Genomic DNA, 27231 nt, shown 5'->3' with positions numbered 1-27231 from the left:
GAACACCTGTGACTGAAGAGAGCTGCGTGGATTTGTCTCTCGAGCTCCCCCACGCACTGACAATGGTTCCGGAACCCTGAGCGTGGGGAGGTTCCACCAACGGTCGGCAGCGTGTGGGTTCCAACGGAATGCCAGAGCTGGTCTCCCCTGAGGGTTTTCCTTATATCTCTGTGCCAGGGAATGCTAGGGGGGTTTGCAGGAAATCCCAGTGACAGATGCTGCCTCCCCAAGGTCAGGGAAAGTATTTCTCGGACTTCCCCGGACAGGGAACACCTGTGACTGAAGAGAGCTGCGTGGAGGTGTCTCTCGAGCTCCCCCACGCACTGACAATGGTTCCGGAACCCTGAGCGTGGGGGAGGTTCCACCAACGGTCGGCAGCGCTTGTGTTCCAACGGAATGCCTTAGCTTGTCTCCCCTGAGTGTTTTCCTAATGTCTCTGTGCCAGGGAGTGCCAGGGGGGTTTCCAGGAAATCCCAGTGACAGAGGCTGCCTCCCCAAGGTCAGGGAACGTTTTTCTCGGATTGCCCCGGACAGGGAACACCTGTGACTGAAGAGAGCTGCGTGGAGGTGTCTCTCGAGTTCCCCCACGCACTGACAATAGTTCCGGAACCCTGAGCGTGGGGAGGTTCCACCAACGGTCAGCGCGCGTGTGTTCCAACGGAATGCCTTAGCTGGTCTCCCCTGAGGGTTTTCCTATTGTCTCTGTGCCAGGGAAAGCTAGGGGGGTTTGCAGGAAATCCCAGTGTCAGAGGCTGCTTCCCCAAGGTCAGGGAAGGTATTTCTCGGACTTCCCCGGACAGGGAACACCTGTGACTGAAGAGAGCTGCGTGGAGGTGTCTCTCGAGCTCCCCCACGCACTGACAATGGTTCCGGAACCCTGAGCGTGGGAAGGTTCCACCAACGGTCGGCAGCGCGTGGGTTCCAACGGAATGCCTGAGCTGGTCTCCCCTGAGGGTTTTCCTAATGTGTCTGTGCCAGGGAATGCTAGGGGGGTTTGCAGGAAATCCCAGTGACAGAGGCTGCCTCCCCAACGTCTGGGAAGGTATTTCTCGGACTTCCCCGGACAGGGAACACCTGTGACTGAAGAGAGCTGCGTGGAGGTGTCTCTCGAGCTCCCCCACGCACTGACAATTGTTCCAGAACCCTGAGCGTGGGGAGGTTCCACCAACGGTCGGCAGCGCGTGGGTTCCAACGGAATGCCTGAGCTGGTCTCCCCTGAGTCTTTTCCTAATGTCTCTGTGCCAGGGAATGCTAGGGGTGTTTGCAGGAAATCCCAGTGACAGAGGCTGCCTCCCCAAGGTCAGGGAAGGTATTTCTCGGACTTCCCCGGACAGGGAACACCTGTGACTGAAGAGAGCTGCGTGGAGGTGTCTCTCGAGCTCCCCAACGCACTGACAATGATTCCGGAACCCTGAGCGTGGGGAGGTTCCCCCAACGGTCGGCAGCGCGTGGGTTCACACGGAATGCCTGAGCTGGCCTCCCCTGAGTGTTTTTCTAATGTCTCTGTGCCAGGGAATGCTAGGGGGGTTTGCAGGAAATCCCAGTGACAGAGGCTGCCTCCCCAACGTCAGGGAAGGTATATCTCGGACTTCCCCGGACAGGGAACACCTGTGACTGAAGAGAGCTGCGTGGAGGTGTCTCTCGAGCTCCCCCATGCACTGACAATGGTTCCGGAACCCTGAGCGTGGGGAGGTTCCACCAACGGTCGGCAGCGTGTGGGTTCCAACGGAATGCCTGAGCTGGTCTCCCCTGAGGGTTTTCCTAATATCTCTGTGCCAGGGAATGCTAGGGGGGTTTGCAGGAAATCCCAGTGACAGAGGCTGCCTCCCCAAGGTCAGGGAAGGTATTTCTCGGACTTCCCCGGACAGGGAACACCTGTGACTGAAGAGAGCTGCGTGGAGGTGTTTCTAGAGCTCCCCCACGCACTGACAATGTTTCCGGAACCCTGAGCGTGGGGAGGTTCCACCAACGGTCGGCAGCGCGTGGGTTCCAACGGAATGCCTGAGCTGGTCTCCCCTGAGGGTTTTCCTAATATCTCTGTGCCAGGTAATGCTAGGGTGGTTTGCAGGAAATCCCAGTGACAGAGGCTGCCTCCCCAAGGTCAGGGAAGGTATTTCTCGGACTTCCCCTTACAGGGAACACCTGTGACTGTAGAGAGCTGCGTGGAGGTGTCTCTTGAGCTCCCCCACGCACTGACAATTGTTCCGGAACCCTGAGCTTGGGGAGGTTCCACCAACGGTCGACAGCGTGTGGGTTCCAACGGAATGCCTGAGCTGGTCTCCCCTGAGGGTTTTCCTTATCTCTCTGATCCAGGGAATGCTAGGGGGGTTTGCAGGAAATCCCAGTGACAGAGGCTGCCTCCCCAAGGTCAGGGAAGGTGTTTCTCGGACTTCCCCGGACAGGGAACACCTGTGACTGAAGAGAGCTGCGTGGAGGTGTCTCTCGAGCTCCCCCACGCACTGACAATGGTTCCGGAACCCTGAGCGTGGGGAGGTTCCACCAACGGTCGGCAGCGCTTGTGTTCCAACGGAATGACTTAGCTTGTCTCCCCTGAGTGTTTTCCTAATGTCTCTCTGCCAGGGAGGGCCAGGGGGGTTTGCAGGAAATCCCAGTGACAGAGGCTGCCTCCCCAAGGTCAGGGAAGGTATTTCTCGGACTTCCCCGGACAGGGAACACCTGTGACTGAAGAGAGCTGCGTGGATGTGTCTCTCGAGCTCCCCCACGCACTGACAATGGTTCCGGAACCCTGAGCGTGGGGAGGTTCCACCAACGGTCGGCAGCGCGTGGGTTCCAACGGAATGCCTGAGCTGGTCTCCCCTGAGTCTTTTCCTAATGTCTCTGTGCCAGGGAATGCTAGGGGGGTTTGCAGGAAATCCCAGTGACAGAGGCTGCCTCCCCAAGGTCAGGGAAGTTATTTCTCGGACTTCCCCTTACAGGGAACACCTGTGACTCTAGAGAGCTGCGTGGAGGTGTCTCTTGAGCTCCCCCACGCACTGACAATTTTTCCGGAACCCTGAGGGTGGGGAGGTTCCACCAACGGTCGGCAGCGCGTGGGTTCCAACGGAATGCCTGAGCTGGTCTCCCCTGAGGCTTTTACTAATGTCTCTGTGCCAGGTAATGCTAGTGGGGTTTGCAGGAAATCCCAGTGACAGAGGCTGCCTCCCCAAGGTCAGGGAAGGTATTTCTCGGACTTCCCCGGACAGGGAACACCTGTGACTGAAGAGAGCTGCGTGGAGGTGTCTCTCGAGCTCCCCCACGCACTGACAATGGTTCCGGAACCCTGAGCGTGGGGAGGTTCCACCAACGGTCGGCAGCGCGTGGGTTCCAACGGAATGCCTGAGCTGGTCTCCCCTGAGGGTTTTCCTAATGTGTCTGTGCCAGGGAATGCTAGGGGGGTTTGCAGGAAATCCCAGTGACAGAGGCTGCCTCCCCAAGGTCAAGGAAGGTATTTCTCGTACTTCCCCGGACAGGGAACACCTGTGACTGAAGAGAGCTGCGTGGAGGTGTCTCTGGAGCTCCCCCACGCACTGACAATGGTTCCGGAACCCTGAGCGTGGGGAGGTTCCACCAGAGGTCGGCAGCGCGTGCGTTCCAACTGAATGCCTGAGCTGGTCTCCCCTGAGTCTTTTCCTAATGTCTCTGTGCCAGGGAATGCTAGGGGTGTTTGCAGGAAATCCCAGTGACAGAGGCTGCCTCCCCAAGGTCAGGGAAGTTATTTCTCGGACTTCCCCGGACAGGGAACACCTGTGACTGAAGAGAGCTGCGTGGAGGTGTCTCTCGAACTCCCCCACGCACTGACAATGATTCCGGAACCCTGAGCGTGGGGAGGTTCCACCAACGGTCGGCAGCGCGTGGGTTCCAACGGAATGCCTGAGCTGGCCTCCCCTGAGGGTTTTTCTAATGTCTCTGTGCCAGGGAATGCTAGGGGTGTTTGCAGGAAATCCCAGTGACAGAGGCTGCCTCCCCAAGGTCAGGGAAGGTATTTCTCGGACTTCCCCGGACAGGGAACACCTGTGACTGAAGAGAGCTGCGTGGAGGTGTCTCTCGAGCTCCCCCACGCACTGACAATTATTCCAGAACCCTGAGCGTGGGGAGGTTCCACCAACGGTCGGCAGCGCGTGGGTTCCAACGGAATGCCTGAGCTGGCCTCCCCTGAGGGTTTTTCTAATGTCTCTGTGCCAGGGAATGCTAGGGGGGTTTGCAGGAAATCCCAGTGACAGAGGCTGCCTCCCCAACGTCAGGGAAGGTATTTCTCGGACTTCCCCGGACAGGGAACACCTGTGACTGATGAGAGCTGCGTGGATGTGTCTCTCGAACTCCCCCACTCACTGACAATGGTTCCGGAACCATGAGCGTGGGGAGGTTCCACCAACGGTCGGCAGCGCGTGGGTTCCAACGGAATGCCTGAGCTGGCCTCCCCTGAGGGTTTTCCTAATGTCTCTGTGCCAGGGAATGCTAGGGGGGTTTGCAGGAAATCCCAGTGACAGAGGCTGCCTCCCCAAGGTCAGGGAAGGTATTTCTCGGACTTCCCCGGACAGGGAACACCTGTGACTGAAGAGAGCTGCGTGGAGGTGTTTCTCGAGCTCCCCCACGCACTGACAATGGTTCCAGAACCCTGAGGGTGGGGAGGTTCCACCAACGGTCGGCAGCGCGTGGGTTCCAACGGAATGCCTGAGCTGGTCTCCCCTGAGGGTTTTCCTAATGTCTCTGTGCCAGGGAATGCTAGGGGGGTTTGCAGGAAATCCCAGTGACAGAGGCTGCCTCCCCAAGGTCTGGGAAGGTATTTCTCGGACTTCCCCTTACAGGGAACACCTGTGACTGTAGAGAGCTGCGTGGAGGTTTCTCTTGAGCTCCCCCACGCACTGACAATTGTTCCGGAACCCTGAGCGTGGGGAGGTTCCACCAACGGTCGGCAGCGCGTGGGTTCCAACGGAATGCCTGAGCTGGTCTCCCCTGAGTGTTTTCCTTATCTCTCTGAGCCAGGGAATGCTAGGGGGGTTTGCAGGAAATCCCAGTGACAGAGGCTGCCTCCCCAAGGTCAGGGAAGTTATTTCTCGGACTTCCCCGGACAGGGAACACCTGTGACTGAAGAGAGCTGCGTGGAGGTGTCTCTTGAGCTCCCCCACGCACTGACAATGGTTCCGGAACCCTGAGGGTGGGGAGGTTCCACCAACGGTCGGCAGCGCGTGGGTTCCAAAGGAATGCCTGAGCTGCTCTCCCCTGAGACTTTTCCTAATGTCTCTGTGCCAGGGAATGCTAGGGGGGTTTGCAGGAAATCCCAGTGTCAGAGGCTGCCTCCCCAAGGTCAGGGAAGGTATTTCTCGGACTTCCCCGGACATGGAACACCTGTGACTGAAGAGAGCTGCGTGGAGATGTCTCTCGAGCTCCGCCAAGCACTGACAATAGTTCCGGAACCCTGAGCGTGGGGAGGTTCCCCCAACGGTCGGCAGCGCGTGGGTTCCAACGGAATGCCTGAGCTGGTCTCCCCTGAGGCTTTTACTAATATCTCTGTGCCCGGTAAAGCTAGTGGGGTTTGCAGGAAATCCCAGTGACTGAGGCTGCATCCCCAAGGTCCGGGAAGGTATTTCCCGTACTTCCCCGTACAGGGAACACCTGTGACTGAAGAGAGCTGCGTGGAGGTGTCTATCGAACTCCCCCACGCACTGACAATGGTTCCGGAACCCTGAGCGTGGGGAGGTTCCACCAACGGTCGGCAGCGCGTGGGTTCCTACGGAATGCCTGAGCTGGTCTCCCCTGAGTCTTTTCCTAATGTCTCTGTGCCAGGGAATGCTAGGGGGGTTTGCAGGAAATCCCAGTGACAGAGGCTGCATCCCCAAGGTCAGGGAAGGTATTTCTCGGACTTCCCCGGACAGGGAACACCTGTGACTGAAGAGAGCTGCGTGGAGGTGTCTCTCGAGCTCCCCCACGCACTGACAATGATTCCGGAACCCTGAGCGTGGGGAGGTTCCCCCAACGGTCGGCAGCGCGTGGGTTCAAACGGAATGCCTGAGCTGGCCTCCCCTGAGGGTTTTTCTAATGTCTCTGTGCCAGGGAATGCTAGGGGGGTTTGCAGGAAATCCCAGTGACAGAGGCTGCCTCCCCAACGTCAGGGAAGCTATATCTCGGAATTCCCCGGACAGGGAACACCTGTGACTGAAGAGAGCTGCGTGGATTTGTCTCTCGAGCTCCCCCACGCACTGACAATGGTTCCAGAACCCTGAGCGTGGGGAGGTTCCACCAACGGTCGGCAGCGTGTGGGTTCCAACGGAATGCCAGAGCTGGTCTCCCCTGAGGGTTTTCCTTATATCTCTGTGCCAGGGAATGCTAGGGGGGTTTGCAGGAAATCCCAGTGACAGATGCTGCCTCCCCAAGGTCAGGGAAAGTATTTCTCGGACTTCCCCGGACAGGGAACACCTGTGACTGAAGAGAGCTGCGTGGAGGTGTCTCTCGAGCTCCCCCACGCACTGACAATGGTTCCGGAACCCTGAGCGTGGGGGAGGTTCCTCCAACGGTCGGCAGCGCTTGTGTTCCAACGGAATGCCTTAGCTTGTCTCCCCTGAGTGTTTTCCTAATGTCTCTCTGCCAGGGAGGGCCAGGGGAGTTTGCAGGAAATCCCAGTGACAGAGGCTTCCTCCCCAAGGTCAGGGATGGTATTTCTCGGACTTCCCCGGACAGGGAACACCTGTGACTGAAGAGAGCTGCGTGGATGTGTCTCTCGAGCTCCCCCACGCACTGACAATGGTTCCGGAACCCTGAGCGTGGGGAGGTTCCACCAACAGTCGGCAGCGCGTGTGTTCCAACGGAATGCCTTAGCTGGTCTCCCCTGAGGGTTTTCCTAATGTCTCTGTGCCAGGGAGTGCCAGGGGGGTTTGCAGGAAATCCCAGTGACAGAGGCTGCCTCCCCAACGTCAGGGAAGGTATTTCTCGGACTTCCCCGGACAGGGAACACCTGTGACTGATGAGAGCTGCGTGGATGTGTCTCTCGAACTCCCCCACTCACTGACAATGGTTCCGGAACCATGAGCGTGGGGAGGTTCCACCAACGGTCGGCAGCGCGTGGGTTCCAACGGAATGCCTGAGCTGGCCTCCCCTGAGGGTTTTCCTAATGTCTCTGTGCCAGGGAATGCTAGGGGGGTTTGCAGGAAATCCCAGTGACAGAGGCTGCCTCCCCAAGGTCAGGGAAGGTATTTCTCGGACTTCCCCGGACAGGGAACACCTGTGACTGAAGAGAGCTGCGTGGAGGTGTTTCTCGAGCTCCCCCACGCACTGACAATGGTTCCAGAACCCTGAGGGTGGGGAGGTTCCACCAACGGTCGGCAGCGCGTGGGTTCCAACGGAATGCCTGAGCTGGTCTCCCCTGAGGGTTTTCCTAATGTCTCTGTGCCAGGGAATGCTAGGGGGGTTTGCAGGAAATCCCAGTGACAGAGGCTGCCTCCCCAAGGTCTGGGAAGGTATTTCTCGGACTTCCCCTTACAGGGAACACCTGTGACTGTAGAGAGCTGCGTGGAGGTTTCTCTTGAGCTCCCCCACGCACTGACAATTGTTCCGGAACCCTGAGCGTGGGGAGGTTCCACCAACGGTCGGCAGCGCGTGGGTTCCAACGGAATGCCTGAGCTGGTCTCCCCTGAGTGTTTTCCTTATCTCTCTGAGCCAGGGAATGCTAGGGGGGTTTGCAGGAAATCCCAGTGACAGAGGCTGCCTCCCCAAGGTCAGGGAAGTTATTTCTCGGACTTCCCCGGACAGGGAACACCTGTGACTGAAGAGAGCTGCGTGGAGGTGTCTCTTGAGCTCCCCCACGCACTGACAATGGTTCCGGAACCCTGAGGGTGGGGAGGTTCCACCAACGGTCGGCAGCGCGTGGGTTCCAAAGGAATGCCTGAGCTGCTCTCCCCTGAGACTTTTCCTAATGTCTCTGTGCCAGGGAATGCTAGGGGTGTTTGCAGGAAATCCCAGTGTCAGAGGCTGCCTCCCCAAGGTCAGGGAAGGTATTTCTCGGACTTCCCCGGACATGGAACACCTGTGACTGAAGAGAGCTGCGTGGAGATGTCTCTCGAGCTCCGCCAAGCACTGACAATAGTTCCGGAACCCTGAGCGTGGGGAGGTTCCCCCAACGGTCGGCAGCGCGTGGGTTCCAACGGAATGCCTGAGCTGGTCTCCCCTGAGGCTTTTACTAATATCTCTGTGCCCGGTAAAGCTAGTGGGGTTTGCAGGAAATCCCAGTGACTGAGGCTGCATCCCCAAGGTCCGGGAAGGTATTTCCCGTACTTCCCCGTACAGGGAACACCTGTGACTGAAGAGAGCTGCGTGGATTTGTCTCTCGAGCTCCCCCACGCACTGACAATGATTCCGGAACCCTGAGCGTGGGGAGGTTCCCCCAACGGTCGGCAGCGCGTGGGTTCAAACGGAATGCCTGAGCTGGCCTCCCCTGAGGGTTTTTCTAATGTCTCTGTGCCAGGGAATGCTAGGGGGGTTTGCAGGAAATCCCAGTGACAGAGGCTGCCTCCCCAACGTCAGGGAAGGTATATCTCGGAATTCCCCGGACAGGGAACACCTGTGACTGAAGAGAGCTGCGTGGATTTGTCTCTCGAGCTCCCCCACGCACTGACAATGGTTCCAGAACCCTGAGCGTGGGGAGGTTCCACCAACGGTCGGCAGCGTGTGGGTTCCAACGGAATGCCAGAGCTGGTCTCCCCTGAGGGTTTTCCTTATATCTCTGTGCCAGGGAATGCTAGGGGGGTTTGCAGGAAATCCCAGTGACAGATGCTGCCTCCCCAAGGTCAGGGAAAGTATTTCTCGGACTTCCCCGGACAGGGAACACCTGTGACTGAAGAGAGCTGCGTGGAGGTGTCTCTCGAGCTCCCCCACGCACTGACAATGGTTCCGGAACCCTGAGCGTGGGGGAGGTTCCTCCAACGGTCGGCAGCGCTTGTGTTCCAACGGAATGCCTTAGCTTGTCTCCCCTGAGTGTTTTCCTAATGTCTCTCTGCCAGGGAGGGCCAGGGGAGTTTGCAGGAAATCCCAGCGACAGAGGCTTCCTCCCCAAGGTCAGGGATGGTATTTCTCGGACTTCCCCGGACAGGGAACACCTGTGACTGAAGAGAGCTGCGTGGATGTGTCTCTCGAGCTCCCCCACGCACTGACAATGGTTCCGGAACCCTGAGCGTGGGGAGGTTCCACCAACAGTCGGCAGCGCGTGTGTTCCAACGGAATGCCTTAGCTGGTCTCCCCTGAGGGTTTTCCTAATGTCTCTGTGCCAGGGAGTGCCAGGGGGGTTTGCAGGAAATCCCAGTGACAGAGGCTGCCTCCCCAAGGTCAGGGAAGGTATTTCTCGGACTGCCCCGGACAGGGAACACCTGTGACTGAAGAGAGCTGCGTGGAGGTGTCTCTCGAGCTCCCCCACGCACTGACAATAGTTCCGGAACCCTGAGCGTGGGGAGGTTCCACCAACGGTCAGCGCGCGTGTGTTCCAACGGAATGCCTGAGCTGGTCTCCCCTGAGGGTTTTCCTAATATGTCTGTGCCAGGGAATGCTAGGGGGGTTTGCAGGAAATCCCAGTGACAGAGGCTGCCTCCCCAACGTCAGGGAAGGTATTTCTCGGACTTCCCCGGACAGGGAACACCTGTGACTGAAGAGAGCTGCGTGGAGGTGTCTCTCGAGCTCCCCCACGCACTGACAATGTTTCCAGAACCCTGAGCGTGGGGAGGTTCCACCAACGGTCGGCAGCGCGTGGGTTCCAACGGAATGCCTGAGCTGGTCTCCCCTGAGTCTTTTCCTAATGTCTCTGTGCCAGGGAATGCTAGGGGTGTTTGCAGGAAATCCCAGTGACAGAGGCTGCCTCCCCAAGGTCAGGGAAGGTATTTCTCGGACTTCCCCGGACAGGGAACACCTGTGACTGAAGAGAGCTGCGTGGAGGTGTCTCTCGAGCTCCCCAACGCACTGACAATGATTCCGGAACCCTGAGCGTGGGGAGGTTCCCCCAACGGTCGGCAGCGCGTGGGTTCACACGGAATGCCAGAGCTGGCCTCCCCTGAGTGTTTTTCTTATGTCTCTGTGCCAGGGAATGCTAGGGGGGTTTGCAGGAAATCCCAGTGACAGAGGCTGCCTCCCCAACGTCAGGGAAGGTATATCTCGGACTTCCCCGGACAGGGAACACCTGTGACTGAAGAGAGCTTCGTGGAGGTGTCTCTCGAGCTCCCCCACGCACTGACAATGTTTCCGGAACCCTGAGCGTGGGGAGGTTCCACCAACGGTCGGCAGCGTGTGGGTTCCAACGGAATGCCTGAGCTGGTCTCCCCTGAGGGTTTTCCTAATATCTCTGTGCCAGGGAATGCTAGGGGGGTTTGCAGGAAATCCCAGTGACAGAGGCTGCCTCCCCAAGGTCAGGGAAGGTATTTCTCGGACTTCCCCGGACAGGGAACACCTGTGACTGAAGAGAGCTGCGTGGAGGTGTTTCTCGAGCTCCCCCACGCACTGACAATTGTTTCGGAACCCTGAGCGTGGGGAGGTTCCACCAACGGTCGGCAGCGCGTGGGTTCCAACGGAATGCCTGAGCTGGTCTCCCCTGAGGGTTTTCCTAATGTCTCTGTGCCAGGGAATGCTAGGGGGGTTTGCAGGAAATCCCAGTGACAGAGGCTGCCTCCCCAAGGTCAGGGAAGGTATTTCTCGGACTTCCCCGGACAGGGAACACCTGTGACTGAAGAGAGCTGCGTGGAGGTGTCTCTCGAGCTCCCCCACGCACTGACAATGGTTCCGGAACCCTGAGCATGGGGAATTTCCACCAACGGTCGGCAGCGCGTGGGTTCCAACGGAATGCCTGAGCTGGTCTCCCCTGAGGGTTTTCCTATTGTCTCTGTGCCAGGGAATGCTAGGGGGGTTTGCAGGAAATCCCAGTGACAGAGGCTGCCTCCCCAAGGTCAGGGAAAGTATTTCTCGGACTTCCCCGGACAGGGAACACCTGTGACTGGAGAGAGCTGCGTGGAGGTGTCTCTCGAGCTCACCCACGCACTGACAATTGTTCCGGAACCCTGAGCGTGGGGAGGTTCCACCAACGGTCGGCAGCGCGTGGGTTCTAACGGAATGCCTGAGCTGGTCTCCCCTGAGGCTTTTACTAATGTCTCTGTGCCAGGTAATGCTAGTGGGGTTTGCAGGAAATCCCAGTGACTGAGGCTGCCTCCCCAAGGTCAGGGAAGTTATTTCTCGGACTTCCCCTTACAGGGAACACCTGTGACTGTAGAGAGCTGCGTGGAGGTGTCTCTCGTGCTGCCCCACGCACTGACAATATTTCCGGAACCCTGAGCGTGGGGATGTTCCACCAACGGTTGGCAGCGCGTGGGTTCCAACGGAATGCCTGAGCTGGTCTCCCCTGATGGTTTTCCTTATCTCTCTGAGCCAGGGAAAGCTAGGGGGGTTTGCAGGAAATCCCAGTGTCAGAGGCTGCCTCCCTAAGGTCAGGGAAGGTATTTCTCGGACTTCCCCGGAAAGGGAACACCTGTGACTGAAGAGAGCTGCGTGGAGATGTCTCTCGAGCTCCGCCAAGCACTGACAATTGTTCCGGAACCTTGAGCGTGGGGAGGTTCCACCAACGGTCGGCAGCGCGTGGGTTCCAACGGAATGCCTGAGCTGGTCTCCCCTGAGGCTTTTACTAATGTCTCTGTGCCAGGTAATGCTAGTGGGGTTTGCAGGAAATCCCAGTGACTGAGGGTGCATCCCCAAGGTCCGGGAAAGTATTTCCCGTACTTCCCCGTACAGGGAACACCTGTGACTGAAGAGAGCTGCGTGGAGGTGTCTCTCGAGCTCCCCCACGCACTGACAATGGTTCCGGAACCCTGAACGTGGGGAGGTTCCACCAACGGTCGGCAGCGCGTGGGTTCCAACTGAATGCTTGAGCTGGTCTCCCCTGAGGGTTTTCATAATGTCTCTGTGCCAGGGAATGCTAGGGGTGTTTGCAGGAAATCCCAGTGACAGAGGCTGCCTCCCCAAGGTCAGGGAAGGTATTTCTCGGACTTCCGCGGACAGGGAACACCTGTGACAGAAGAGAGCTGCGTGGAGGTGTCTCTCGAGCTCCCCCACGCACTGACAATGGTTCCGGAACCCTGAGCGTGGGGAGGTTCCACCAACGATCGGCAGCGCTTGTGTTCCAACGGAAAGCTTAGCTGGTCTCCCCTGAGGGTTTTCCTACTGTCTCTGTGCCAGGGAGTGCCAGGGGGGTTTGCAGGAAATCCCAGTGACAGAGGCTGCCTCCCCAAGGTCAGGGAAGGTATTTCTCGGACTGCCCCTTACAGGGAACACCTGTGACTCTAGAGAGCTGCGTGGAGGTGTCTCTTGAGCTCCCCCACGCACTGACAATGGTTCCGGAACCCTGAGGGTGGGGAGGTTCCACCAACGGTCGGCAGCGCGTGGGTTCCAACGGAATGCATGAGCTGCTCACCCCTGAGTCTTTTCCTAATGTCTCTGTGCCAGGGAATGATAGGGGGGTTTGTAGGGAATCCCAGTGACAGAGGCTGCCTCCCCAAGGTCAGGGAAGTTATTTCTCGGACTTCCCCGGAAAGGGAACACCTGTGACTGAAGAGAGCTGCGTGGAGTTGTCTCTCGAGCTCCGCCAAGCACTGACAATAGTTCCGGAACCCTGAGCGTGGGGAGGTTCCACCAACGGTCGGCAGCGCGTGGGTTCCAACGGAATGCCTGAGCTGGTCTCCCCTGAGGCTTTTCCTAATGTCTCTGTGCCAGGGAATGCTAGGGGTGTTTGCAGGAAATCCCAGTGACAGAGGCTGCCTCCCCAAGGTCCGGGAAGGTATTTCCCGTACTTCCCCGGACAGGGAACACCTGTGACTGAAGAGAGCTGCGTGGAGGTGTCTCTCGAGCTCCCCCACGCACTGACAATGATTCCGGAACCCTGAGCGTGGGGAGGTTCCCCCAACGGTCGGCAGCGCGTGGGGTCAAACGGAATGCCTGAGCTGGCCTCCCCTGAGGGTTTTTCTAATGTCTCTGTGCCAGGGAATGCTAGGGGGGTTTGCAGGAAATCCCAGTGACAGAGGCTGCCTCCCCAATGTCAGGGAAGGTATTTCTCGGACTTCCCCTGACAGGGAACACCTGTGACTGAAGAGAGCTGCGTGGATGTGTCTCTCGAGCTCCCCCACGCACTGACAATGGTTCCGGAACCCTGAGCGTGGGGAGGTTCCACCAACGGTCGGCAGCGCGTGTGTTCCAACGGAATGCCTTAGCTGGTCTCCCCTGAGGGTTTTCCTAATGTCTCTGTGCCAGGGAGTGCCAGGGGAGTTTGCAGGAAATCCCAGTGACAGAGGCTGCCTCCCCAAGGTCAGGGAAGGTATTTCTCGGACTGCCCCGGACAGGGAACACCTGTGACTGAAGAGAGCTGCGTGGAGGTGTCTCTCGAGCTCCCCCACGCACTGACAATAGTTCCGGAACCCTGAGCGTGGGGAGGTTCCACCAACGATCAGCGCGCGTGTGTTCCAACGGAATGCCTTAGCTGGTCTCCCCTGAGGGTTTTCCTAATGTCTCTGTGCCAGGGAGTGCCAGGGGGGTTTGCAGGAAATCCCAGTGACAGAGGCTGCCTCCCCAAGGTCAGGGAAGGTATTTCTCGGACTGCCCCGGAGGGATCACCTGTGACTGAAGAGAGCTGCGTGGAGTTGTCTCTCGAGCTCCCCCACGCACTGACAATGGTTCCGGAACCCTGAGCGTGGGGAGGTTCCACCAACGGTCGGCAGCGCGTGGGTTCCAACGGAATGCCTGAGCTGGTCTCCCCTGAGGGTTTTCCTATTGTCTCTGTGCCAGGGAATGCTAGGGGGGTTTGCAGGAAATCCCAGTGACAGAGGCTGCCTCCCCAAGGTCAGGGAAGGTATTTCTCGGACTTCCCCGGACAGGGAACACCTGTGACTGGAGAGAGCTGCGTGGAGGTGTCTCTCGAGCTCACCCACGCACTGACAATTGTTCCGGAACCCTGAGCGTGGGTAGGTTCCACCAACGGTCGGCAGCGAGTGGGTTCTAACGGAATGCCTGAGCTGGTCTCCCCTGAGGCTTTTACTAATGTCTCTGTGCCAGGTAATGCTAGTGGGGTTTGCAGGAAATCCCAGTGACTGAGGCTGCCTCCCCAAGGTCAGGGAAGGTATTTCTCGGACTTCCCCTTACAGGGAACACCTGTGACTGTAGAGAGCTGCGTGGAGGTGTCTCTCGTGCTGCCCCACGCACTGACAATATTTCCGGAACCCTGAGCGTGGGGATGTTCCACCAACGGTTGGCAGCGCGTGGGTTCCAACGGAATGCCTGAGCTGGTCTCCCCTGATGGTTTTCCTTATCTCTCTGAGCCAGGGAAAGCTAGGGGGGTTTGCAGGAAATCCCAGTGTCAGAGGCTGCCTCCCTAAGGTCAGGGAAGGTATTTCTCGGACTTCCCCGGACAGGGAACACCTGTGACTGAAGAGAGCTGCGTGGAGATGTCTCTCGAGCTCCGCCAAGCACTGACAATTGTTCCGGAACCTTGAGCGTGGGGAGGTTCCACCAACGGTCGGCAGCGCGTGGGTTCCAACGGAATGCCTGAGCTGGTCTCCCCTGAGGCTTTTACTAATGTCTCTGTGCCAGGAAATGCTAGTGGGGTTTGCAGGAAATCCCAGTGACTGAGGGTGCATCCCCAAGGTCCGGGAAAGTATTTCCCGTACTTCCCCGTACAGGGAACACCTGTGACTGAAGAGAGCTGCGTGGAGGTGTCTTTCGAGCTCCCCCACGCACTGACAATGGTTCCGGAACCCTGAACGTGGGGAGGTTCCACCAACGGTCGGCAGCGCGTGGGTTCCAACTGAATGCTTGAGCTGGTCTCCCCTGAGGGTTTTCATAATGTCTCTGTGCCAGGGAATGCTAGGGGTGTTTGCAGGAAATCCCAGTGACAGAGGCTGCCTCCCCAAGGTCAGGGAAGTTATTTCTCGGACTTCCGCGGACAGGGAACACCTGTGACTGAAGAGAGCTGCGTGGAGGTGTCTCTCGAGCTCCCCCACGCACTGACAATGGTTCCGGAACCCTGAGCGTGGGGAGGTTCCACCAACGATCGGCAGCGCTTGTGTTCCAACGGAAAGCTTAGCTGGTCTCCCCTGAGGGTTTTCCTACTGTCTCTGTGCCAGGGAGTGCCAGGGGGGTTTGCAGGAAATCCCAGTGACAGAGGCTGCCTCCCCAAGGTCAGGGAATGTATTTCTCGGACTGCCCCTTACAGGGAACACCTGTGACTCTAGAGAGCTGCGTGGAGGTGTCTCTTGAGCTCCCCCACGCACTGACAATGGTTCCGGAACCCTGAGGGTGGGGAGGTTCCACCAACTGTCGGCAGCGCGTGGGTTCCAACGGAATGCATGAGCTGCTCACCCCTGAGTCTTTTCCTAATGTCTCTGTGCCAGGGAATGATAGGGGGGTTTGCAGGGAATCCCAGTGTCAGAGGCTGCCTCCCCAAGGTCAGGGAAGTTATTTCTCGGACTTCCCCGGAAAGGGAACACCTGTGACTGAAGAGAGCTGCGTGGAGTTGTCTCTCGAGCTCCGCCAAGCACTGACAATAGTTCCGGAACCCTGAGCGTGGGGAGGTTCCACCAACGGTCGGCAGCGCGTGGGTTCCAACGGAATGCCTGAGCTGGTCTCCCCTGAGGCTTTTCCTAATGTCTCTGTGCCAGGGAATGCTAGGGGTGTTTGCAGGAAATCCCAGTGACAGAGGCTGCCTCCCCAAGGTCCGGGAAGGTATTTCCCGTACTTCCCCGGACAGGGAACACCTGTGACTGAAGAGAGCTGCGTGGAGGTGTCTCTCGAGCTCCCCCACGCACTGACAATGATTCCGGAACCCTGAGCGTGGGGAGGTTCCCCCAACGGTCGGCAGCGCGTGGGGTCAAACGGAATGCCTTAGCTGGTCTCCCCTGAGGGTTTTCCTAATGTCTCTGTGCCAGGGAGTGCCAGGGGGGTTTGCAGGAAATCCCAGTGACAGAGGCTGCCTCCGCAAGGTCAGGGAAGGTATTTCTCGGACTGCCCCGGACAGGGAACACCTGTGACTGAAGAGAGCTGCGTGGAGGTGTCTCTCGAGCTCCCCCACGCACTGACAATAGTTCCGGAACCCTGAGCGTGGGGAGGTTCCACCAATGGTCAGCGCGCGTGTGTTCCAACGGAATGCCTTAGCTGGTCTCCCCTGAGGGTTTTCCTAATGTCTCTGTGCCAGGGAGTGCCAGGGGGGTTTGCAGGAAATCCCAGTGACAGAGGCTGCCTCCCCAAGGTCAGGGAAGGTATTTCTCGGACTGCCCCGGAGGGATCACCTGTGACTGAAGAGAGCTGCGTGGAGTTGTCTCTCGAGCTCCCCCACGCACTGACAATGGTTCCGGAACCCTGAGCGTGGGGAGGTTCCACCAACAGTCGGCAGCGCGTGTGTTCCAACGGAATGCCTTAGCTGGTCTCCCCTGAGGGTTTTCCTAATGTCTCTGTGCCAGGGAGTGCCAGGGGGGTTTGCAGGAAATCCCAGTGACAGAGGCTGCCTCCCCAACGTCAGGGAAGGTATTTCTCGGACTTCCCCGGACAGGGAACACCTGTGACTGATGAGAGCTGCGTGGATGTGTCTCTCGAACTCCCCCACTCACTGACAATGGTTCCGGAACCATGAGCGTGGGGAGGTTCCACCAACGGTCGGCAGCGCGTGGGTTCCAACGGAATGCCTGAGCTGGCCTCCCCTGAGGGTTTTCCTAATGTCTCTGTGCCAGGGAATGCTAGGGGGGTTTGCAGGAAATCCCAGTGACAGAGGCTGCCTCCCCAAGGTCAGGGAAGGTATTTCTCGGACTTCCCCGGACAGGGAACACCTGTGACTGAAGAGAGCTGCGTGGAGGTGTTTCTCGAGCTCCCCCACGCACTGACAATGGTTCCAGAACCCTGAGGGTGGGGAGGTTCCACCAACGGTCGGCAGCGCGTGGGTTCCAACGGAATGCCTGAGCTGGTCTCCCCTGAGGGTTTTCCTAATGTCTCTGTGCCAGGGAATGCTAGGGGGGTTTGCAGGAAATCCCAGTGACAGAGGCTGCCTCCCCAAGGTCTGGGAAGGTATTTCTCGGACTTCCCCTTACAGGGAACACCTGTGACTGTAGAGAGCTGCGTGGAGGTTTCTCTTGAGCTCCCCCACGCACTGACAATTGTTCCGGAACCCTGAGCGTGGGGAGGTTCCACCAACGGTCGGCAGCGCGTGGGTTCCAACGGAATGCCTGAGCTGGTCTCCCCTGAGTGTTTTCCTTATCTCTCTGAGCCAGGGAATGCTAGGGGGGTTTGCAGGAAATCCCAGTGACAGAGGCTGCCTCCCCAAGGTCAGGGAAGTTATTTCTCGGACTTCCCCGGACAGGGAACACCTGTGACTGAAGAGAGCTGCGTGGAGGTGTCTCTTGAGCTCCCCCACGCACTGACAATGGTTCCGGAACCCTGAGGGTGGGGAGGTTCCACCAACGGTCGGCAGCGCGTGGGTTCCAAAGGAATGCCTGAGCTGCTCTCCCCTGAGACTTTTCCTAATGTCTCTGTGCCAGGGAATGCTAGGGGGGTTTGCAGGAAATCCCAGTGTCAGAGGCTGCCTCCCCAAGGTCAGGGAAGGTATTTCTCGGACTTCCCCGGACATGGAACACCTGTGACTGAAGAGAGCTGCGTGGAGATGTCTCTCGAGCTCCGCCAAGCACTGACAATAGTTCCGGAACCCTGAGCGTGGGGAGGTTCCCCCAACGGTCGGCAGCGCGTGGGTTCCAACGGAATGCCTGAGCTGGTCTCCCCTGAGGCTTTTACTAATATCTCTGTGCCCGGTAAAGCTAGTGGGGTTTGCAGGAAATCCCAGTGACTGAGGCTGCATCCCCAAGGTCCGGGAAGGTATTTCCCGTACTTCCCCGTACAGGGAACACCTGTGACTGAAGAGAGCTGCGTGGAGGTGTCTATCGAACTCCCCCACGCACTGACAATGGTTCCGGAACCCTGAGCGTGGGGAGGTTCCACCAACGGTCGGCAGCGCGTGGGTTCCTACGGAATGCCTGAGCTGGTCTCCCCTGAGTCTTTTCCTAATGTCTCTGTGCCAGGGAATGCTAGGGGGGTTTGCAGGAAATCCCAGTGACAGAGGCTGCATCCCCAAGGTCAGGGAAGGTATTTCTCGGACTTCCCCGGACAGGGAACACCTGTGACTGAAGAGAGCTGCGTGGAGGTGTCTCTCGAGCTCCCCCACGCACTGACAATGATTCCGGAACCCTGAGCGTGGGGAGGTTCCCCCAACGGTCGGCAGCGCGTGGGTTCAAACGGAATGCCTGAGCTGGCCTCCCCTGAGGGTTTTTCTAATGTCTCTGTGCCAGGGAATGCTAGGGGGGTTTGCAGGAAATCCCAGTGACAGAGGCTGCCTCCCCAACGTCAGGGAAGCTATATCTCGGAATTCCCCGGACAGGGAACACCTGTGACTGAAGAGAGCTGCGTGGATTTGTCTCTCGAGCTCCCCCACGCACTGACAATGGTTCCAGAACCCTGAGCGTGGGGAGGTTCCACCAACGGTCGGCAGCGTGTGGGTTCCAACGGAATGCCAGAGCTGGTCTCCCCTGAGGGTTTTCCTTATATCTCTGTGCCAGGGAATGCTAGGGGGGTTTGCAGGAAATCCCAGTGACAGATGCTGCCTCCCCAAGGTCAGGGAAAGTATTTCTCGGACTTCCCCGGACAGGGAACACCTGTGACTGAAGAGAGCTGCGTGGAGGTGTCTCTCGAGCTCCCCCACGCACTGACAATGGTTCCGGAACCCTGAGCGTGGGGGAGGTTCCTCCAACGGTCGGCAGCGCTTGTGTTCCAACGGAATGCCTTAGCTTGTCTCCCCTGAGTGTTTTCCTAATGTCTCTCTGCCAGGGAGGGCCAGGGGAGTTTGCAGGAAATCCCAGTGACAGAGGCTTCCTCCCCAAGGTCAGGGATGGTATTTCTCGGACTTCCCCGGACAGGGAACACCTGTGACTGAAGAGAGCTGCGTGGATGTGTCTCTCGAGCTCCCCCACGCACTGACAATGGTTCCGGAACCCTGAGCGTGGGGAGGTTCCACCAACAGTCGGCAGCGCGTGTGTTCCAACGGAATGCCTTAGCTGGTCTCCCCTGAGGGTTTTCCTAATGTCTCTGTGCCAGGGAGTGCCAGGGGGGTTTGCAGGAAATCCCAGTGACAGAGGCTGCCTCCCCAACGTCAGGGAAGGTATTTCTCGGACTTCCCCGGACAGGGAACACCTGTGACTGATGAGAGCTGCGTGGATGTGTCTCTCGAACTCCCCCACTCACTGACAATGGTTCCGGAACCATGAGCGTGGGGAGGTTCCACCAACGGTCGGCAGCGCGTGGGTTCCAACGGAATGCCTGAGCTGGCCTCCCCTGAGGGTTTTCCTAATGTCTCTGTGCCAGGGAATGCTAGGGGGGTTTGCAGGAAATCCCAGTGACAGAGGCTGCCTCCCCAAGGTCAGGGAAGGTATTTCTCGGACTTCCCCGGACAGGGAACACCTGTGACTGAAGAGAGCTGCGTGGAGGTGTTTCTCGAGCTCCCCCACGCACTGACAATGGTTCCAGAACCCTGAGGGTGGGGAGGTTCCACCAACGGTCGGCAGCGCGTGGGTTCCAACGGAATGCCTGAGCTGGTCTCCCCTGAGGGTTTTCCTAATGTCTCTGTGCCAGGGAATGCTAGGGGGGTTTGCAGGAAATCCCAGTGACAGAGGCTGCCTCCCCAAGGTCTGGGAAGGTATTTCTCGGACTTCCCCTTACAGGGAACACCTGTGACTGTAGAGAGCTGCGTGGAGGTTTCTCTTGAGCTCCCCCACGCACTGACAATTGTTCCGGAACCCTGAGCGTGGGGAGGTTCCACCAACGGTCGGCAGCGCGTGGGTTCCAACGGAATGCCTGAGCTGGTCTCCCCTGAGTGTTTTCCTTATCTCTCTGAGCCAGGGAATGCTAGGGGGGTTTGCAGGAAATCCCAGTGACAGAGGCTGCCTCCCCAAGGTCAGGGAAGTTATTTCTCGGACTTCCCCGGACAGGGAACACCTGTGACTGAAGAGAGCTGCGTGGAGGTGTCTCTTGAGCTCCCCCACGCACTGACAATGGTTCCGGAACCCTGAGGGTGGGGAGGTTCCACCAACGGTCGGCAGCGCGTGGGTTCCAAAGGAATGCCTGAGCTGCTCTCCCCTGAGACTTTTCCTAATGTCTCTGTGCCAGGGAATGCTAGGGGTGTTTGCAGGAAATCCCAGTGTCAGAGGCTGCCTCCCCAAGGTCAGGGAAGGTATTTCTCGGACTTCCCCGGACATGGAACACCTGTGACTGAAGAGAGCTGCGTGGAGATGTCTCTCGAGCTCCGCCAAGCACTGACAATAGTTCCGGAACCCTGAGCGTGGGGAGGTTCCCCCAACGGTCGGCAGCGCGTGGGTTCCAACGGAATGCCTGAGCTGGTCTCCCCTGAGGCTTTTACTAATATCTCTGTGCCCGGTAAAGCTAGTGGGGTTTGCAGGAAATCCCAGTGACTGAGGCTGCATCCCCAAGGTCCGGGAAGGTATTTCCCGTACTTCCCCGTACAGGGAACACCTGTGACTGAAGAGAGCTGCGTGGATTTGTCTCTCGAGCTCCCCCACGCACTGACAATGATTCCGGAACCCTGAGCGTGGGGAGGTTCCCCCAACGGTCGGCAGCGCGTGGGTTCAAACGGAATGCCTGAGCTGGCCTCCCCTGAGGGTTTTTCTAATGTCTCTGTGCCAGGGAATGCTAGGGGGGTTTGCAGGAAATCCCAGTGACAGAGGCTGCCTCCCCAACGTCAGGGAAGGTATATCTCGGAATTCCCCGGACAGGGAACACCTGTGACTGAAGAGAGCTGCGTGGATTTGTCTCTCGAGCTCCCCCACGCACTGACAATGGTTCCAGAACCCTGAGCGTGGGGAGGTTCCACCAACGGTCGGCAGCGTGTGGGTTCCAACGGAATGCCAGAGCTGGTCTCCCCTGAGGGTTTTCCTTATATCTCTGTGCCAGGGAATGCTAGGGGGGTTTGCAGGAAATCCCAGTGACAGATGCTGCCTCCCCAAGGTCAGGGAAAGTATTTCTCGGACTTCCCCGGACAGGGAACACCTGTGACTGAAGAGAGCTGCGTGGAGGTGTCTCTCGAGCTCCCCCACGCACTGACAATGGTTCCGGAACCCTGAGCGTGGGGGAGGTTCCTCCAACGGTCGGCAGCGCTTGTGTTCCAACGGAATGCCTTAGCTTGTCTCCCCTGAGTGTTTTCCTAATGTCTCTCTGCCAGGGAGGGCCAGGGGAGTTTGCAGGAAATCCCAGCGACAGAGGCTTCCTCCCCAAGGTCAGGGATGGTATTTCTCGGACTTCCCCGGACAGGGAACACCTGTGACTGAAGAGAGCTGCGTGGATGTGTCTCTCGAGCTCCCCCACGCACTGACAATGGTTCCGGAACCCTGAGCGTGGGGAGGTTCCACCAACAGTCGGCAGCGCGTGTGTTCCAACGGAATGCCTTAGCTGGTCTCCCCTGAGGGTTTTCCTAATGTCTCTGTGCCAGGGAGTGCCAGGGGGGTTTGCAGGAAATCCCAGTGACAGAGGCTGCCTCCCCAAGGTCAGGGAAGGTATTTCTCGGACTGCCCCGGACAGGGAACACCTGTGACTGAAGAGAGCTGCGTGGAGGTGTCTCTCGAGCTCCCCCACGCACTGACAATAGTTCCGGAACCCTGAGCGTGGGGAGGTTCCACCAACGGTCAGCGCGCGTGTGTTCCAACGGAATGCCTGAGCTGGTCTCCCCTGAGGGTTTTCCTAATATGTCTGTGCCAGGGAATGCTAGGGGGGTTTGCAGGAAATCCCAGTGACAGAGGCTGCCTCCCCAACGTCAGGGAAGGTATTTCTCGGACTTCCCCGGACAGGGAACACCTGTGACTGAAGAGAGCTGCGTGGAGGTGTCTCTCGAGCTCCCCCACGCACTGACAATGTTTCCAGAACCCTGAGCGTGGGGAGGTTCCACCAACGGTCGGCAGCGCGTGGGTTCCAACGGAATGCCTGAGCTGGTCTCCCCTGAGTCTTTTCCTAATGTCTCTGTGCCAGGGAATGCTAGGGGTGTTTGCAGGAAATCCCAGTGACAGAGGCTGCCTCCCCAAGGTCAGGGAAGGTATTTCTCGGACTTCCCCGGACAGGGAACACCTGTGACTGAAGAGAGCTGCGTGGAGGTGTCTCTCGAGCTCCCCAACGCACTGACAATGATTCCGGAACCCTGAGCGTGGGGAGGTTCCCCCAACGGTCGGCAGCGCGTGGGTTCACACGGAATGCCAGAGCTGGCCTCCCCTGAGTGTTTTTCTTATGTCTCTGTGCCAGGGAATGCTAGGGGGGTTTGCAGGAAATCCCAGTGACAGAGGCTGCCTCCCCAACGTCAGGGAAGGTATATCTCGGACTTCCCCGGACAGGGAACACCTGTGACTGAAGAGAGCTTCGTGGAGGTGTCTCTCGAGCTCCCCCACGCACTGACAATGTTTCCGGAACCCTGAGCGTGGGGAGGTTCCACCAACGGTCGGCAGCGTGTGGGTTCCAACGGAATGCCTGAGCTGGTCTCCCCTGAGGGTTTTCCTAATATCTCTGTGCCAGGGAATGCTAGGGGGGTTTGCAGGAAATCCCAGTGACAGAGGCTGCCTCCCCAAGGTCAGGGAAGGTATTTCTCGGACTTCCCCGGACAGGGAACACCTGTGACTGAAGAGAGCTGCGTGGAGGTGTTTCTCGAGCTCCCCCACGCACTGACAATTGTTTCGGAACCCTGAGCGTGGGGAGGTTCCACCAACGGTCGGCAGCGCGTGGGTTCCAACGGAATGCCTGAGCTGGTCTCCCCTGAGGGTTTTCCTAATGTCTCTGTGCCAGGGAATGCTAGGGGGGTTTGCAGGAAATCCCAGTGACAGAGGCTGCCTCCCCAAGGTCAGGGAAGGTATTTCTCGGACTTCCCCGGACAGGGAACACCTGTGACTGAAGAGAGCTGCGTGGAGGTGTCTCTCGAGCTCCCCCACGCACTGACAATGGTTCCGGAACCCTGAGCATGGGGAATTTCCACCAACGGTCGGCAGCGCGTGGGTTCCAACGGAATGCCTGAGCTGGTCTCCCCTGAGGGTTTTCCTATTGTCTCTGTGCCAGGGAATGCTAGGGGGGTTTGCAGGAAATCCCAGTGACAGAGGCTGCCTCCCCAAGGTCAGGGAAAGTATTTCTCGGACTTCCCCGGACAGGGAACACCTGTGACTGGAGAGAGCTGCGTGGAGGTGTCTCTCGAGCTCACCCACGCACTGACAATTGTTCCGGAACCCTGAGCGTGGGGAGGTTCCACCAACGGTCGGCAGCGCGTGGGTTCTAACGGAATGCCTGAGCTGGTCTCCCCTGAGGCTTTTACTAATGTCTCTGTGCCAGGTAATGCTAGTGGGGTTTGCAGGAAATCCCAGTGACTGAGGCTGCCTCCCCAAGGTCAGGGAAGTTATTTCTCGGACTTCCCCTTACAGGGAACACCTGTGACTGTAGAGAGCTGCGTGGAGGTGTCTCTCGTGCTGCCCCACGCACTGACAATATTTCCGGAACCCTGAGCGTGGGGATGTTCCACCAACGGTTGGCAGCGCGTGGGTTCCAACGGAATGCCTGAGCTGGTCTCCCCTGATGGTTTTCCTTATCTCTCTGAGCCAGGGAAAGCTAGGGGGGTTTGCAGGAAATCCCAGTGTCAGAGGCTGCCTCCCTAAGGTCAGGGAAGGTATTTCTCGGACTTCCCCGGAAAGGGAACACCTGTGACTGAAGAGAGCTGCGTGGAGATGTCTCTCGAGCTCCGCCAAGCACTGACAATTGTTCCGGAACCTTGAGCGTGGGGAGGTTCCACCAACGGTCGGCAGCGCGTGGGTTCCAACGGAATGCCTGAGCTGGTCTCCCCTGAGGCTTTTACTAATGTCTCTGTGCCAGGTAATGCTAGTGGGGTTTGCAGGAAATCCCAGTGACTGAGGGTGCATCCCCAAGGTCCGGGAAAGTATTTCCCGTACTTCCCCGTACAGGGAACACCTGTGACTGAAGAGAGCTGCGTGGAGGTGTCTCTCGAGCTCCCCCACGCACTGACAATGGTTCCGGAACCCTGAACGTGGGGAGGTTCCACCAACGGTCGGCAGCGCGTGGGTTCCAACTGAATGCTTGAGCTGGTCTCCCCTGAGGGTTTTCATAATGTCTCTGTGCCAGGGAATGCTAGGGGTGTTTGCAGGAAATCCCAGTGACAGAGGCTGCCTCCCCAAGGTCAGGGAAGGTATTTCTCGGACTTCCGCGGACAGGGAACACCTGTGACAGAAGAGAGCTGCGTGGAGGTGTCTCTCGAGCTCCCCCACGCACTGACAATGGTTCCGGAACCCTGAGCGTGGGGAGGTTCCACCAACGATCGGCAGCGCTTGTGTTCCAACGGAAAGCTTAGCTGGTCTCCCCTGAGGGTTTTCCTACTGTCTCTGTGCCAGGGAGTGCCAGGGGGGTTTGCAGGAAATCCCAGTGACAGAGGCTGCCTCCCCAAGGTCAGGGAAGGTATTTCTCGGACTGCCCCTTACAGGGAACACCTGTGACTCTAGAGAGCTGCGTGGAGGTGTCTCTTGAGCTCCCCCACGCACTGACAATGGTTCCGGAACCCTGAGGGTGGGGAGGTTCCACCAACGGTCGGCAGCGCGTGGGTTCCAACGGAATGCATGAGCTGCTCACCCCTGAGTCTTTTCCTAATGTCTCTGTGCCAGGGAATGATAGGGGGGTTTGTAGGGAATCCCAGTGACAGAGGCTGCCTCCCCAAGGTCAGGGAAGTTATTTCTCGGACTTCCCCGGAAAGGGAACACCTGTGACTGAAGAGAGCTGCGTGGAGTTGTCTCTCGAGCTCCGCCAAGCACTGACAATAGTTCCGGAACCCTGAGCGTGGGGAGGTTCCACCAACGGTCGGCAGCGCGTGGGTTCCAACGGAATGCCTGAGCTGGTCTCCCCTGAGGCTTTTCCTAATGTCTCTGTGCCAGGGAATGCTAGGGGTGTTTGCAGGAAATCCCAGTGACAGAGGCTGCCTCCCCAAGGTCCGGGAAGGTATTTCCCGTACTTCCCCGGACAGGGAACACCTGTGACTGAAGAGAGCTGCGTGGAGGTGTCTCTCGAGCTCCCCCACGCACTGACAATGATTCCGGAACCCTGAGCGTGGGGAGGTTCCCCCAACGGTCGGCAGCGCGTGGGGTCAAACGGAATGCCTGAGCTGGCCTCCCCTGAGGGTTTTTCTAATGTCTCTGTGCCAGGGAATGCTAGGGGGGTTTGCAGGAAATCCCAGTGACAGAGGCTGCCTCCCCAATGTCAGGGAAGGTATTTCTCGGACTTCCCCTGACAGGGAACACCTGTGACTGAAGAGAGCTGCGTGGATGTGTCTCTCGAGCTCCCCCACGCACTGACAATGGTTCCGGAACCCTGAGCGTGGGGAGGTTCCACCAACGGTCGGCAGCGCGTGTGTTCCAACGGAATGCCTTAGCTGGTCTCCCCTGAGGGTTTTCCTAATGTCTCTGTGCCAGGGAGTGCCAGGGGAGTTTGCAGGAAATCCCAGTGACAGAGGCTGCCTCCCCAAGGTCAGGGAAGGTATTTCTCGGACTGCCCCGGACAGGGAACACCTGTGACTGAAGAGAGCTGCGTGGAGGTGTCTCTCGAGCTCCCCCACGCACTGACAATAGTTCCGGAACCCTGAGCGTGGGGAGGTTCCACCAACGATCAGCGCGCGTGTGTTCCAACGGAATGCCTTAGCTGGTCTCCCCTGAGGGTTTTCCTAATGTCTCTGTGCCAGGGAGTGCCAGGGGGGTTTGCAGGAAATCCCAGTGACAGAGGCTGCCTCCCCAAGGTCAGGGAAGGTATTTCTCGGACTGCCCCGGAGGGATCACCTGTGACTGAAGAGAGCTGCGTGGAGTTGTCTCTCGAGCTCCCCCACGCACTGACAATGGTTCCGGAACCCTGAGCGTGGGGAGGTTCCACCAACGGTCGGCAGCGCGTGGGTTCCAACGGAATGCCTGAGCTGGTCTCCCCTGAGGGTTTTCCTATTGTCTCTGTGCCAGGGAATGCTAGGGGGGTTTGCAGGAAATCCCAGTGACAGAGGCTGCCTCCCCAAGGTCAGGGAAGGTATTTCTCGGACTTCCCCGGACAGGGAACACCTGTGACTGGAGAGAGCTGCGTGGAGGTGTCTCTCGAGCTCACCCACGCACTGACAATTGTTCCGGAACCCTGAGCGTGGGTAGGTTCCACCAACGGTCGGCAGCGAGTGGGTTCTAACGGAATGCCTGAGCTGGTCTCCCCTGAGGCTTTTACTAATGTCTCTGTGCCAGGTAATGCTAGTGGGGTTTGCAGGAAATCCCAGTGACTGAGGCTGCCTCCCCAAGGTCAGGGAAGGTATTTCTCGGACTTCCCCTTACAGGGAACACCTGTGACTGTAGAGAGCTGCGTGGAGGTGTCTCTCGTGCTGCCCCACGCACTGACAATATTTCCGGAACCCTGAGCGTGGGGATGTTCCACCAACGGTTGGCAGCGCGTGGGTTCCAACGGAATGCCTGAGCTGGTCTCCCCTGATGGTTTTCCTTATCTCTCTGAGCCAGGGAAAGCTAGGGGGGTTTGCAGGAAATCCCAGTGTCAGAGGCTGCCTCCCTAAGGTCAGGGAAGGTATTTCTCGGACTTCCCCGGACAGGGAACACCTGTGACTGAAGAGAGCTGCGTGGAGATGTCTCTCGAGCTCCGCCAAGCACTGACAATTGTTCCGGAACCTTGAGCGTGGGGAGGTTCCACCAACGGTCGGCAGCGCGTGGGTTCCAACGGAATGCCTGAGCTGGTCTCCCCTGAGGCTTTTACTAATGTCTCTGTGCCAGGAAATGCTAGTGGGGTTTGCAGGAAATCCCAGTGACTGAGGGTGCATCCCCAAGGTCCGGGAAAGTATTTCCCGTACTTCCCCGTACAGGGAACACCTGTGACTGAAGAGAGCTGCGTGGAGGTGTCTTTCGAGCTCCCCCACGCACTGACAATGGTTCCGGAACCCTGAACGTGGGGAGGTTCCACCAACGGTCGGCAGCGCGTGGGTTCCAACTGAATGCTTGAGCTGGTCTCCCCTGAGGGTTTTCATAATGTCTCTGTGCCAGGGAATGCTAGGGGTGTTTGCAGGAAATCCCAGTGACAGAGGCTGCCTCCCCAAGGTCAGGGAAGTTATTTCTCGGACTTCCGCGGACAGGGAACACC

This window comes from Vicugna pacos, unplaced genomic scaffold, assembly GCF_048564905.1.
Source record: "Vicugna pacos unplaced genomic scaffold, VicPac4 SAC-SAT, whole genome shotgun sequence".
NCBI classification, from domain to species: Eukaryota; Metazoa; Chordata; class Mammalia; order Artiodactyla; family Camelidae; genus Vicugna; species Vicugna pacos.
This window is presented reverse-complemented; position numbering follows the sequence as displayed.